Genomic DNA, 14,098 nt, shown 5'->3' with positions numbered 1-14,098 from the left:
GATTCAAACATTAGGGTCAAGCACCGAATTCTGATGTCGTATGAGGTTCCTACAACTTCCAGAGCATACAACATGTAAGCAGAAATTCTTAGACGGGATTCATTACCTTCACAGTCGATCGATGTCCACCAGGCCTTTCCACTAAGTCCTTCATCAAGGTACCTCCAACTCCGACCACCTAGGTTTTTACATCATGTTTTTCTACCTGGGTCCTCTATCTTGGTCTTGCCCGAAGAAGGAAAAACGAAAAGGAGATTTAACTAAATACTGGGGACTGACGATCAGTTTCACAGTCCAAGAGTAGTGACCGGCACCAAGCTTGACTATGCTAATCATTCATGATAAAACAAATGCTACAACCGAGAAATACAACCATGGTCATTACATCATCCCCTCTTGAGAGCAACCTCTGTTATGGTCCCGTGACCAGGGTTTCAAAAGTGATGTTTCTACGATTGACAGAAACAAAAAATGGTACTACAAGTACCAGGATCATGTATCAACCATGGGGTTCATATTGAAAATTAATCAATGGCATTGAAATACTTCATCAAGCGTTCAAGACACAATCAAATGGTCTAAAGACACAACATGGGCGTTTTACAACAAGCTCATCTGAGACGATTTTGCACCGTCCTGCACAAAAAAGCGAGCTGGTAGAAATTGGTGAGGAATCTAGGAATGGGTCATATACCATTCTATTCGCATGGGTGTCCTCTACAACATATCCAAAATTCACAATAATTGGATGAACGAGCAAAAATATGTGGCCGAAACATCAAACTACATGACAGCTGAAGTTTTTGAAGACTTCGTGGAAGTTTCTTGTTGATTTCGACTACTAAACGTGCTCAAACTCAAAAGGCTTCTTTTTAAAATCTAGGAAATTTGATGGGTATCAAAAATTTGGGTAGATCATCAAAAACGGACATCGTATGAATATTCTACAATATTTTCAATGAAGACCTAACTTCTGAATTTTCTGATGACGAATTATGACAAAATTCTTCATTCATCTCCACATCTGAATCAGGAGCTACACCATCAACGCAAATCCGAACATCATCTTCAGCCGATAGTCTCACTTGCAAGTCTCCGGTGCTTCTGCTGATGAGATATGAGCTTTTCATCTTCAGCTCTTTTCTTCTGTGATATTTCACCACGTCTCTGCTTTCCCTACGCATATGCTAAGAACAAGAAAGAATATATCTTAGCACGAACCACTCTCAGATGATCAAGAGACATACCACGTATCAGCTTTCTAGCATCTCTGAAAGGTTGATTCACCTTGGCATGAACATAAGCAGAAGTCTTCATCTTTGACTTGATATTTCTGGAGTGTTCCTCGGAAGAGCCAGAAGTGTGGTTGTAGCTGAAAGTCACCATTATCTGAGGAGAAAGACATAGAGCCAAGGATATACCAATAACAAACACGCAGCAAAAATGGTAACACTCCAACTCTTACCTGTTTACAATTTCACTAACAGTAGTGAAATTAAAACAAAAGTTTTAAGAACTTGCCCGTTTCTTCAAACCTGCAAAGACGGGCAAAGTCCATTATTCAAAAATCATAAATTGATTTTCATAAAACCGTAAACCACCCATGTAAATTTTTAATATGTTAACATCCACTTATTTTTCAAATATTGGACAGACGTCCATTCTACAATTGTGAAAACTCACATACATACATTATTTCACCATGTATAATTTTCTACTTTCAACAGTTGTTCAAAATCAAAACATTGATTTTATAAAAAATATATTTTAACATGAAACTCACGTAAACTTGAAAAAATATGTATACATATATATGTACATATATATATATATATATATTTGCTCCCTCACGCGAGCATACGTCTTTGAAATAAGAGTATATTTTCAAAAATTTGTGAAAGCTCACATATCGAAATAAATTTTTTCATGAAAGCTCATAGACCAAAATTTTACTACTAACAGACACGTCTATTAAAAAAAAAACTTTTCTCTCGTACGAGCATCCACCTTTGAAACGAGAGTTTATTACATTTTGTGAAATCTCAAATATTTAAAAAATAAAATTTTGGTTTTCGTGAAAGCTCATAAATAATTTTTTTATCATTAGACGCAGGTCTACTTAAGAAAAGAAATCTGTCTTATGCTAGGAATCATGTTTGTTTCTTAAACTAATGAACGAACGAATGTCTGTTCCTAAAACAAGGATTTCCTTTTTTGGGCTCGGGCCCATAAACTCTAAACCGACCAAAACTGGACGTCTGATCGTCCAAATCAGCAGTGCTTCATCTCATCCATGCTCACGGGATGACACTGTATCATACTGTCAGAGTCCTTATCCGGGCATTTGCTCGTACATGACATCGTTGGAGCAAATCGGGGATTCTTAAAATACCTTTGTACGACTAAGTTCAACTACTTATCTCGTTTACTGGAAAATCACCATCCAGTGCTTACTGCGGAACATGACTGTCCCTCACTAAGCAGGGGACTTAATGTTGATGTTGGATTTTCGACAAAGGTAAAGATCATAAAATCATGATACTGCAAGTTTCTTACCCGACTTCAGGAATGTATGTGACGATTCATATTTTATGATCCGTGAACTATTTCACCATCTCTGACTGAGCGAACATTCCTCTCGGAGCTATGATGAATATGTTTCTCGAAAGGCTTCTTAGCTGAGCGTTCGATGCTTCACACATTTCATCATCACCTCTACATAGAATCAAAATGATTGGGCGGCTCCTAGACATAATGTTTGTTAGAGAGCTTAACGCCTTCAGGACGTCACGCTGCTCGTTGTTCCCTGACTATGTAGAGAGACCGTGTATAGAATCTCTTGATGATTGGGCGGTTCCTAGACATAATGTTTGTTAGAGAACTTAACGCCTTCAGGACGTCACGCTGCTCGTTGTTCCCTGACTATGCACCCCCTCAGAACGAGTATGATGCATCTCATATCTCGATTCTGCAAATAGATTAATTCTAGCATGTCATTCATCAACTGAATTCCTAGAAAATAATATAGTCTATCTCATTACTCCGTTCCATGGCTGATCCTCGGCTGGATTCCATGGATTAGTAATAGATGACCATTTTATCTCATTACCCCGTTCCATGAATTCTCAGCTGAATCTGTGGATTATTAATAGATACTCAATTAATTTTATTGTTATGTTTCATGACTGATTCTCAGCTGAATTTCATAGATTAGTAATAAATATTCATTATCGGGCATCTGGGCCACCACTGAGTAAGCCCCGAGAAAATGGTGCGAGTGTACTTAGAAAATAATCCAGAAAGGAGCACCTGAATGCATGATCGAGTATTCGAAAATATGGACAAACGAGGAAACATGTGCAAAATGGGGAGGAAAATAATATCAATAAATTAATAAAGAGGCGCCTAAGGGGACTGGGCCCACCGGCCGGCCGGTCATGCCGTCGTGGCCGGTCCTGCACCTCTTTAAATCATTTTATATTTTGTTATTTTGCCCTCATCTCATGAAGACTCCTTCATTTGAGCAAAACTTTTAGTTTCTCCATACTTTCCATCAAACGATGAAAAATAGTGAAAAATAAGGAAAGGTGTCACGGGATCGGGCCACCTAGTCGGCCGGCCATTCCCTAGCCATGGCCGGTCCCACACCTTGCAATTATTATTTTTTTATATATATTATTATTTCCTTCATCTCATGAAACTCCATCGTTTGAGCGAAAACCCTAGTTTTTCAATATTTTCTCAAATATTTCTCAAACCATGAAAAAGCCAAAAAGTCAAATGGTCACATGACCGACTAGGCTTGTCACGTTAAAATTTAAAATATTATTATTTTAATATTCTCAAAATATTAGTCGCACGAGCAAAGTTCTACTTGCTCATTTGACCAAAATCGAGAGTTTCAGTCAAGATCAAACTCTTCTGAAAATCCAAAATATTGCTCAAACGCGCACCAGAAAATACCAAAATTCTCAGGACTGGTGATACGGGCATGCCACCTTGACCGACCAACGTCGGCCCTTAGGCTTGCAAGGAGCCGGTCCCACACTTTTTCATAATTTTGACATAATTATCCCTCAACAGTTCATATTGGGTCCAAACTCTCTCCAACCAACTTGGGATTTGACCAATCGACCATCAGCTGATCCCACGACAACCAAGGGTCGCTCCCATGACCCCTTGGTCGGTCCCTCATCCCTCCATGACTAGGTTTTATTACCTAACACTCAGACGAGCACTATTTTGATAAATGATTAAACCAGCATTTGATCATCCTTTCACCAACTGGTCAACAAAGGAATTTGGTGCATGCTCACTCGAGCGCCTGGGCTACATGATCAGCCATCATCCCATGTAGTCGGTCCCTCTTTCACTCAGTGACTTACTTTCAGTAAACCATCAATTGATCAGCAATTGATCAAAATTAGGGTTTCGAACGAATGCTCTGCAAATCATAATTCTGAGCAAGTTCAAACAATAATAATTTTATGTTGATCCAGAGATATTCGTTACACGTCGGTAGAAGGTATCCGAGCGACAAGATGGGCACTAACACCTTTCTGAATAGTAATTCCTATCCTATGGAACAAAGAGCCACCTACCTTCTGGTTTGCATCCTGACTGGCTAGGCAGTTCTTCGAACTTTTTAGAAAAATGCATGTGTCTTACCCTTATATCTGGATTAATCATATAATATTCGGTCCAACTACCAATATTTTAATTAATAATTTATTTGGTCATGTTACCAATAATTAATCGAATGAGCAATATTTTCATAAGTGCTCGAATATTGATTCAACTATCAATACTAAGTAATTTATCGAATGAGCAATATTTTCTTAGATGCTCGAATATTGATTCAACTATCAATATTCAGTAATTTATCGAATGAGCAATATTTGCTCAGATGCTTGAATATTGATTCAACTATCAATATTCAGTAATTCATCAAATGAGAAACATCTGTTCAGATGAGCAATATTTGCTCATACTATCAATATTCATTATGTTGATTCAATTATCAACATCATTCATTAAAGAATTACACGTCCCAGCAGACATGCTCAATCCATGAACCCTAAAGTATTTGGAAATCATGCTCGACTGAACAATACTTAGACTCATCTTCTAATCAAGTCAACGACTGATTGATCAAATACATGTATGCCTTGCAGACTCCACGTTCGTGATCGTCTATGAAAAATCAGCAGATCGTTTTTCCCCATCAATAAGATTAAACGGAAGATCCTTCGTCAATAACTTATCAAAATCCTGTAGAAAGATTGATTAGAGTGGTTACCAAACAGATTCTTCTTTTGTTGTTTGGAATACGATCCAGAGGACTTGTTATTCACGTGCGTGACTCTAGAAGTCGAAGGCGCAGGGATACTGAGGGAACAAAGTAGCTCCGGGAGTCTGCTTGGTCTCAACTATACGAAGTTGGTATTAGATTTTGTATAGCGGCTTAATCCTGAGAGTATTCAATTCTGGACAAGGTCCCGTGGTTTTTCTGCATTTGTGGTTTTCCTCGTTAACAAAATCTTGTTGTGCCTTTTATTTTGATTTCCGCATTATAATTTTTTTATTATAATAAAGTAAAATACACATATACATTAACTCTGCATCAAGTAACACGCTTTGTTGTTGTATTGTATTGATCTTGTATCCATAGTCAATAATATAAGTTATCTTGTTATCGTATTGTCTCGATCTCGTATCCATAGACGATCACACGAGGTGTGAACCGAATTATCGTATTGTCTTGACTCTGTCCACAGACGATTACATTCGGTAGAGGATTTATAGATTGAAACAAAAATATTGTGGTGTATTTGGGTACCCTCTTCTTTTCATCATGTACCTGGGTTCGATGAAAAGATTGGGGTGACAATTTGAGGATAAACCTCTCTTGATTCATGAGAATAAAGCCTTTTAATTCCGAAGAACTAGCCTTAATCGAATAAACGATTCTTTCGATTAATAAATTTGATAAACCCTTCATTACATACTCGTTTTCTTACAAAGCTACTAGAGACAGTCCAACCTAGCATCTAACGGCTACAATGCCACCAGATTTTTACATCCAACTCACTCTTTACAAATGATAAATACACCCTCCATAAAATAAAAGCTACCAGCTACAACTAATACTAAATATTAATAAGTAAAATGATAAGGGCACTCCACTCCGATACTGGGTACATGACAGTTTTGAATACGAAAGTGATTAGAAATGCTTGAAGTTGTAGCAGAATGAAGTACCTCTAGGCTTCAAGAGCATTGGCATCCCTAGGTTATTTTCTCGATCTTGAGATGGAATTGATACCGATTTATAACCTTTATTTTTTGAAAGGGAAGTTCTTATTATTATTAACTCTTAACTTCGCTAGGGTAGGAACGCCCCGTCGAATCATTCGTTACAATTACATTAAGGAAGTATGGACATGTGTTGTCCCAGATACATGTTTGTATATTCTCTCCTACTTGTAATTGTAGTTACGTCACAAATTTTTCCAATCCATCCGCCACCTGGTCGCCTCTCTGTACGTGTTTGCATTTACGAACTGTCCGATTTGGTGCAGATGGTTTTGTATTTCCTTTATCATATTAAAAATGATCTATGGTGCTTGTGTGATATCTTTCTTCAGGAGCGTTAGCAGCGTGTTTGAGTCAGTTTCAAATCGTATTTGGCTCCATCTTTGTGTGATCGCCATTTTGGTTACCAATAGGAGGGCCCACGTTTCTGCTATCAGTGTCGTAGTTAGCCCATATACGTCACTACTCTTCCTTATGAATTCTTGCATATCCATCCCGCTCTCTCCGGTGGTCTTCCTGGTATGCTTTTACTCACTCCATCTGTGTTGATTTTCAACCATTCATGTGGTGGTGGATTCTACTTTACCCAAAAAAAAAATTGTATCTGTTGCAGTCATGTTGCCAGTTTGTTGCCATTGAGTTTCTAGCTATCTGTTGATGTTGTGCTTGTTGGACCATATGTACTCATGGCTTAGCAGTATGGCTATCTGGAAAGTTTGTTGCGGGGTCTGGATGTTGTTGTTGTAGACTCTCGCGTTCCTAGCTAGCCAGATACTCCACATCATGAAACAACATGTTGTGAATTCTTCTTTCATGTCTGCATTTTGCATAAATTTATTGAAGTTTCTGGGTATCCTGAATGAGGTTGTTGTATTTGTGTGCCCCGGTATCCCCTGATGTTGTTGTTGGTTATCCGATGTGTTTGCATTATGTGTATATGTTGTCGAAAAATAAGAACTGGTATTAATGTGGTGGAAGATTTATCATGATGTATGGGTTATATGTCACAGTGATCCCGTTCATATGTGCATATAATCGTTTCCATGTTTATTTAGCCTTGTCACATTCAAATAGGCAATGTTGAACTGATTCTGAATGTTGATTGCATATTGGACATAGGCTGGTGTTGCTAATGTTTCTGATATGAAGGTTTTCGAAAGTTGGTAATCCTCCATGGCTGACTTTCTATATGAAAAGTCTGATTTTTTTCGGGTCTATTTGCTTGCGAATTTTTTTATAACTTAGGACATTGATAGTGGATGTGTTTGAAGTCCGGGTGTTAGTAGTATTTGGTGTTTGTGTTGGATTTTTTGTTAACACCGCATAGACACTTTTAACCGTGTAATGTCCACTTTTTGAAAAAGACCAAATTGGTTTGTCTGGGATTGTTGGGTTTGGTAAATACATGCATCTAATGGAGTTGGTGATTGTGATTGTAAAAAATTGGTTAAGGAGATTCACATTGCAATTAAAAGAGTGTGGTTCGATTAACGTACTGACCAAGTTACTACTCATTTATCCATGTGTTAACGTGCTTGCATGCATGGGAATTCAATTGTCTTTAATTCTTGTGAACTTCCCGTCGCCAATTAGGATCTCATAGTTTTGTTGCACAAAAATAACTATTTTATGGATATTTTTCCATGTTGCACTTGCCGAATCCAGTGGTTTCTGATTGTCCGGCGAAATTCACCTTTACTGCATGTATTTTCCTTTATACATGTTATTGAAAATTGTGTTCGGGTTAGCAAGCATCTGCCACACCCTTTTTCCAAGTAGAGCAAAGTTGCGTTTCCTGGTATCTCTTATCCCCAGTCCTCCTTGAATGATTGGTAGGTTAAGTTTCTCTCTTCCTAGCATATGAAATTTCTTTGTGTTTTTTTCATGTCCCCAAAAACAGTTCCAGACAATCTTGTCCATTTTGTCGTGGACATGCACCAGAAGAAGTTGGGTTTGCATTCTTTGGTTTGTCGTTGGTATGAGAGATGTCTTGACAAGTAACCATCTACCTGCTTGGTTGAGACACTTTTCCATCCATCCTTTTCCCTTTTTTTCCAATCTCTGTAAAAGGTGAGCAAAAACTGGTGATGAACTCTTTCCCTGTTTGGACTGCACTCCCAAATATTTGTATGGGTTGTGGGTTGTTGGGATGTTGAAGGTACTTTCTAGCCAGTTTCTTGTGATTTGATTTGTATGTGGATGGTGTATAAGAATTGATTTTTGTGAGTTAATGGTTTGGCCAGCTGAAGTAGAACAGGAGTGTAGAAAGTGGTTGAGTTATCACAAGCTTGTTAATATACTGAGCAAGTAATTAGAAAGTCATATGCATACATTAGGTGGAAGATTAGTTGAGATGTTCAGTCCTTTCAACCTTCTTTGGTTCTCCAGCCTTGCTAGGTTTGAAGTTCTGCACAGAGAATGAAAATGTATAGTGATGGGGGGCCTCCCTATCTGAACCCCCTCGTTGGTTGGATGTGTCCCTGTGGTGTGCCGTTCACATTGACTGAGTATGTAACATTTGTAATACACAACATCACATATTCAATGAATTTTTCTGGGAATCCCAAAGATGTAAAGGTTTGTCTCACAAAACCTATATCTAGACTATCATAAGCCTTTTGGATATCTAATATCAAGGCAGTTTTTGGATTCTTTGTAGGTGTTGAAGTTCTAATGTGGTGAAAAATTTCTGTTGCAATGGAAATATTGTCATGTATTTCTCTATTGGGGACAAAAGCACTCTGATAGGGGATAATCATTAATTATATGAGTGATCTTAGTCTATCTACCAGTATTTTTGAGATGATTTTATAGACTACATTACATAGTCCTATTGGTTTAAATTCATTTGGTTTGCATGGGCTATCTGATTTTGGGATCAAGGTGATGTTTGTATGGTTGAAAAGAATTGCTAGTTCAACCTTATCAAAAAAATTGGTCACCAGATCAATAATTTGTGGGCTTGTAGTGTCCCAAAACACCTTGAAGAACTTACTTGTATAGACGTCTGGTCCCGGAGCTTTCTCTGATCCAATACTCAACAAATCTTTGTGGTTTGATCATTTGTTGGTGGTCTCATTAATTCTCTGCATTGATAGCTCAAAATTCTTGGTGTAAAATTGTTGAACGGGTCCATGTCAATAATTATTGGAGATGCATTGTATTGATGTTCAAAATGGTTCACCATCATTATTGTTATTTGCCTTTGATTATCCACCCACCTATTGTTGTCATCTTTGAGTTAGTGTATGTGATTTATTCTTCTGTTTATAGTTGCCTTTTTGTAGAATAATTTTGTGTTGAGGTCACCATTCCTCAGCCAATCTATTATTGACCTTTGTTTCCAATACTCATCGTGACATTGTTGCAGCATCATATGAGAATTTCGTGTGTCTTTCTCGTGTTGAAACCAAACAAAAGTTAAGGTTTATTGGTTGTTGCACATTCTGATTTTGCAAGTTGGATTTGGAATTCCGCTTCTTTTAGTAATTGGGGTAGATTGCCAAAAGTTTCTTTTGTGACTTTGTTGAAAGGTTGTGTTGTTTCCTTCATTTTAAGCTATAGATTCAGAGCCAAATCTATAGCTTGTTATTGTTACCAATAAGTGATAACAACTTCTTTCATTTGTGGATGCAGGAACCAGAGGTGTTCTATACGGAAATATTTTGAGGATCTTCTCGACATAGCCTTTTCTTGCAACAACAATAGTGCATGATCTGATCCAATCCTTGGGAGATATATCATGGGAGCATGAGGGTAATTTTCTAGCCATTGTTGTGTTGACAATCCTCTATCTAATCTCTCCATGATAAAGTTGGTGTTCGTTTGTCTATTTGTCCATTTTTACACATCACCTTAAAATCCTAGATCAATAAGGGAATGTGAGTTGATGAAGGTGTTAAAATGCTTTACCTAGTTGTTTGTCATAGGTCTTCCTATTCTTTTTTTTTTCCTGTTGAGATATAACCTCACTGAAATCACCCACGAGTATCCACGGTATTGTTGGGGTTGTTATGATGCTTCCAAAGTTGCCAAAGGTCTTTCCTTGCCGCCGGTTGTGGTGGGCCATAAATTCCAGTAAATAACCATGGTTATGTATCTTGTGTTTATGTTGGGAACATGTAAAATACTTTGATTGGATACTAACACTGAGACATTGAGATGAGAAGTCCATATCAAGCAGAGTCCACCTCTATGTCCAGTACAAGTTACATTAAAAGAACTTTGAAATCCTAAGCTATATTGCAAAAAATATATATGATCCACTGAAGCTAAAGTTTATGATAAAAACATTAAATTTGGTATGAATTTGTGTGTATACTTACGCACCTTTGAAACTGTCAAGCGGTTCTGAATACCCTGACAGTTTCATGCCAAGTAACTCATGACTGGTGCAAGTGTTGGCCTGTGCCAACATCTCGCAATGAATTTAGTGAATTTGTGGTTGCAATCTCTTCATTGAAGGAAGCTTCCAAGCAGGTCTTGCTGATGAGGTGCTGATATTTTTGGCTCTATTATCCTTGGTCGATGATGCAATTACCTGGTGGAAGAGAGTCGTTGATTGGGAAGTTTCAGAATTGGGTGATGGAGATGAATTGTGTACTCTTGTTCTTCTTGTTTTTCTTGATCGTGGTGTTGGTACTTCAAATGCTATTGTTCGGATCTTTGTAGTGTGTTGTTCTAGTTGGGCTACCGAGACATATTTCCTTGTTTTTACTGGTAGTGGTTGTGCCGCAAAATCTGGTGCATTTGGAAGTTGCAGGCGCTCAGGTAGCTTATTTGGTGGTCTCATAGTCCTTCTCTTGTAGGTTCGAAGTGGTTTCATAATGTTGTGATGGTCCTCCGGCCTAACATTTGTAGTGACTACTACCTCTAATTTTCCATTTATGATGTGAACCAGAAGGTTAACTTTGGCATCCCTACGTTGTAAAACATTGAGTAACACTTGAGTGTAGTCATGAGTGAAAAAAGCTAACATTCGACTGATACCCAGTTTTGTTTTTGGGAATGATGCCCTATCCGAAACCGGATCTGATTGTCGATCCTTTGACCCGGATGTTGTTGTTTGGGTTTCCACTGAATGAGATTTCCATTTCCTTTGTTGGTGGGCTATTGATGATGGGTCTTATCCATATGTTCCTCCACATGTGTGACAAATCTGCTTGAGCTCTTGGGTGGCATAGTCGACGTGGATTTTAGTGGTCCCTGCTGGTTAGGGCTTTGTCCAACATTTCTGATGAGCTCAAAGACTTACTCAGGTGCTTTTGCATGGGAGCGTTCTTTGGTATTCTGTTTTTACGGCTCAGCAGGTTTGCTTATGACAACACCTTTACATATTTAGTCTGGTGTGTTACCGAGTTCCATGCTAAACCGTGGCGAGCATTCTCCTCTGAAAGGTGAGTTGGGAACGGTTTGGACCTAGCTGGATTGTTAACCCTACTAATGTTTTCATGCTCCTAATGCATATTTTCCCCCAATGTTGTTTGATCTATTCCATGATGTTGTTGTTGTTGCTAGTGGATCTGTTGTTGTTCTTGGGTTTGATCATCCCTGTTGTTTGTACGAGTTGAGGAAGCTTCTCCAACAAAAACGTTTTTTGCCTTGTTTTCCTGCATGTATTGTATATTTTGTGTTTTTATAAAAGAAGCTTTCATCTTTGCATTAAGTCTTCCCTATGGGAAGTTGGGGAACTTACTATTCTTCATTGCTTGTTACATTCCGAGGAAGTTTGTACAGTCTTTGAAGATGTGTCATGGATATCCACACAGAAAACATAACACTGATATATTTTCATAACAAAATTGAACCCCACACCTTTTCCTATGTTTATCATGACTCCTGGCATGAAAGGTTTGTTGAAATCGATCATCACATAAGCTCTAGATAGAGAACCAGACAGATCTATTTGTAGGATCGTTCCCGTTTCTGTCTTTTCAGTGAGATCATGGATTGTTTTCTCATCAGCTAGATATCTAGGTAAGTTTAAAACCTGCAACCAAAAGGATGAATATTGAAAACAGTTTTCTGGGTATCGAACAAAGATATTCCAATCTTCAAAAAATACTACCTGGTTTCCTGTTATCCAAGGTTGGTTTTCAAGGATGAAATTTTTGTCCTTTTGATGTTCCAGTGACATTTGAAAAACATGCATGGTGGAGCTAGTTTCCATGTGGTGGAAACGTAGAGGAAAAAATGGCAGATGTAGAGAGTGATGGTGGTTGTGTAGCCATTGGTGGGATAGGAGGTTGTGGCAGTGAAGGTGGGAAATAAAAAACTTCAGTAATTCAGACACAACTTTTCCTAGGAGAAAAGAAAATGAAACCCCAATTTTTGTTTCCCGAGTTTGAACAACTTTGAGTGAATTAAGGGGGAGAAACTGAATCGATTGAAAGAAAACGAAACTCCAATTTCTACTTCTCAGAATTCACCTGGTAAAGTAAAAGGTGCTAATCCAGTTGTTGCTAATAATAAATACAACTTCAGAAAAAATCCAGGTAAAGGAGGTACCAAAAATCCTCCACAAACAAAATGAAGATATTATATTGGAATATCAGGGGCCTGAGAAGACCTAGGGCGCAGGATAAATTAAGGTCTTTGGTAAATCAATTTAGTCCATCTCTTATATGGATTGCAGAACCAAAAGTATTTTGTAGTAAGCTGAATCTCCCTGGTATGCAGAGCATGGTGATTCATAACTCTACATCATCAAATAAAGGTAACTTATGGTTATTTTGGAATAAATCTTTAGCTACTCCTCAAGTTGTTTCTATTTCCAGCCAAATGATTACTGTTAGCATTGGAGATGTTCTAGTTTCAGGAGTACATGCTCATGTTAAAAAAATTCAAAGAAAATTTTTATGGTCAGAAATGGAGATAATTAGTGAACTTAAGAAGTCATGGATTGTTCTAGGTGATTTTAATGCAATTATTTCACCTGAGGAAAAGGTTGGTGGTAAAACTCCAAATAGAAATTCAATGCTAGATTTTATTCATTGTTTAAATGCATGTGAACTACTTCAAGCACCTAAAACAGGTCTGCAATTCTCTTAGTCTAATTGTCAACAAGGAAAGAATAGAATCTTATGCACTCTAGATATAGTTGTTTTTAACTCTCTATGGATGCAATTATATGGAGATTGAGGATATAAAGTAGGCTTGAGAGTGGTATCAGATCATGCTCCCTTATTGGGTGGTTGTGCAAGTATACCCAAACCAAAAAATACTCCTTGGACATTTCAAAGAATATGGATTGATCATCCATCCTTCTTAGAACAGGTAAACAAAGTTTGCTCCAATCCTATAGTTGGTGATCCTGCTTTCATATTTATGCAGAAACTTAAAGCATTAAAGAAATTCTTGAATAAATGGAAATTGAAGTACTTTTGGTAATGTTCATACAAAAATTAAGGAAGCTGAAGATAAAGTTAAAATTGCAATGGAACTATCTGACAGATATCCTTTTGATGAAGATGTTTTGAATAAGTTAGTTGAAGCTCAGAATGAACATGCTAGTAGAGAAGTGCAGGCTAATACACTTATGAAACTCAAATCAAGGGAAAATGGATTACTGATGGTTCAGCAAATACTGGATATTTCCATGCTAAAATGAAGATTAGACAAGCTAAAAACTTGATATGTGAACTTGAAGATATTCAAGGAAATATTATCAGTGATCAATCACAAATTGCTAATTCTTTAGTTCAACATTTTCAACAAAAATTTGAAGCTCAAGATGTTAATTTAGCTGAAGATTTACTTGATGTTATTCCATCTATTATTACTT

This window comes from Papaver somniferum, unplaced genomic scaffold (genome assembly GCF_003573695.1).
Source record: "Papaver somniferum cultivar HN1 unplaced genomic scaffold, ASM357369v1 unplaced-scaffold_123, whole genome shotgun sequence".
Lineage (NCBI taxonomy): Eukaryota > Viridiplantae > Streptophyta > Magnoliopsida > Ranunculales > Papaveraceae > Papaver > Papaver somniferum.
Note: the sequence above shows the minus strand (reverse complement) of the source record.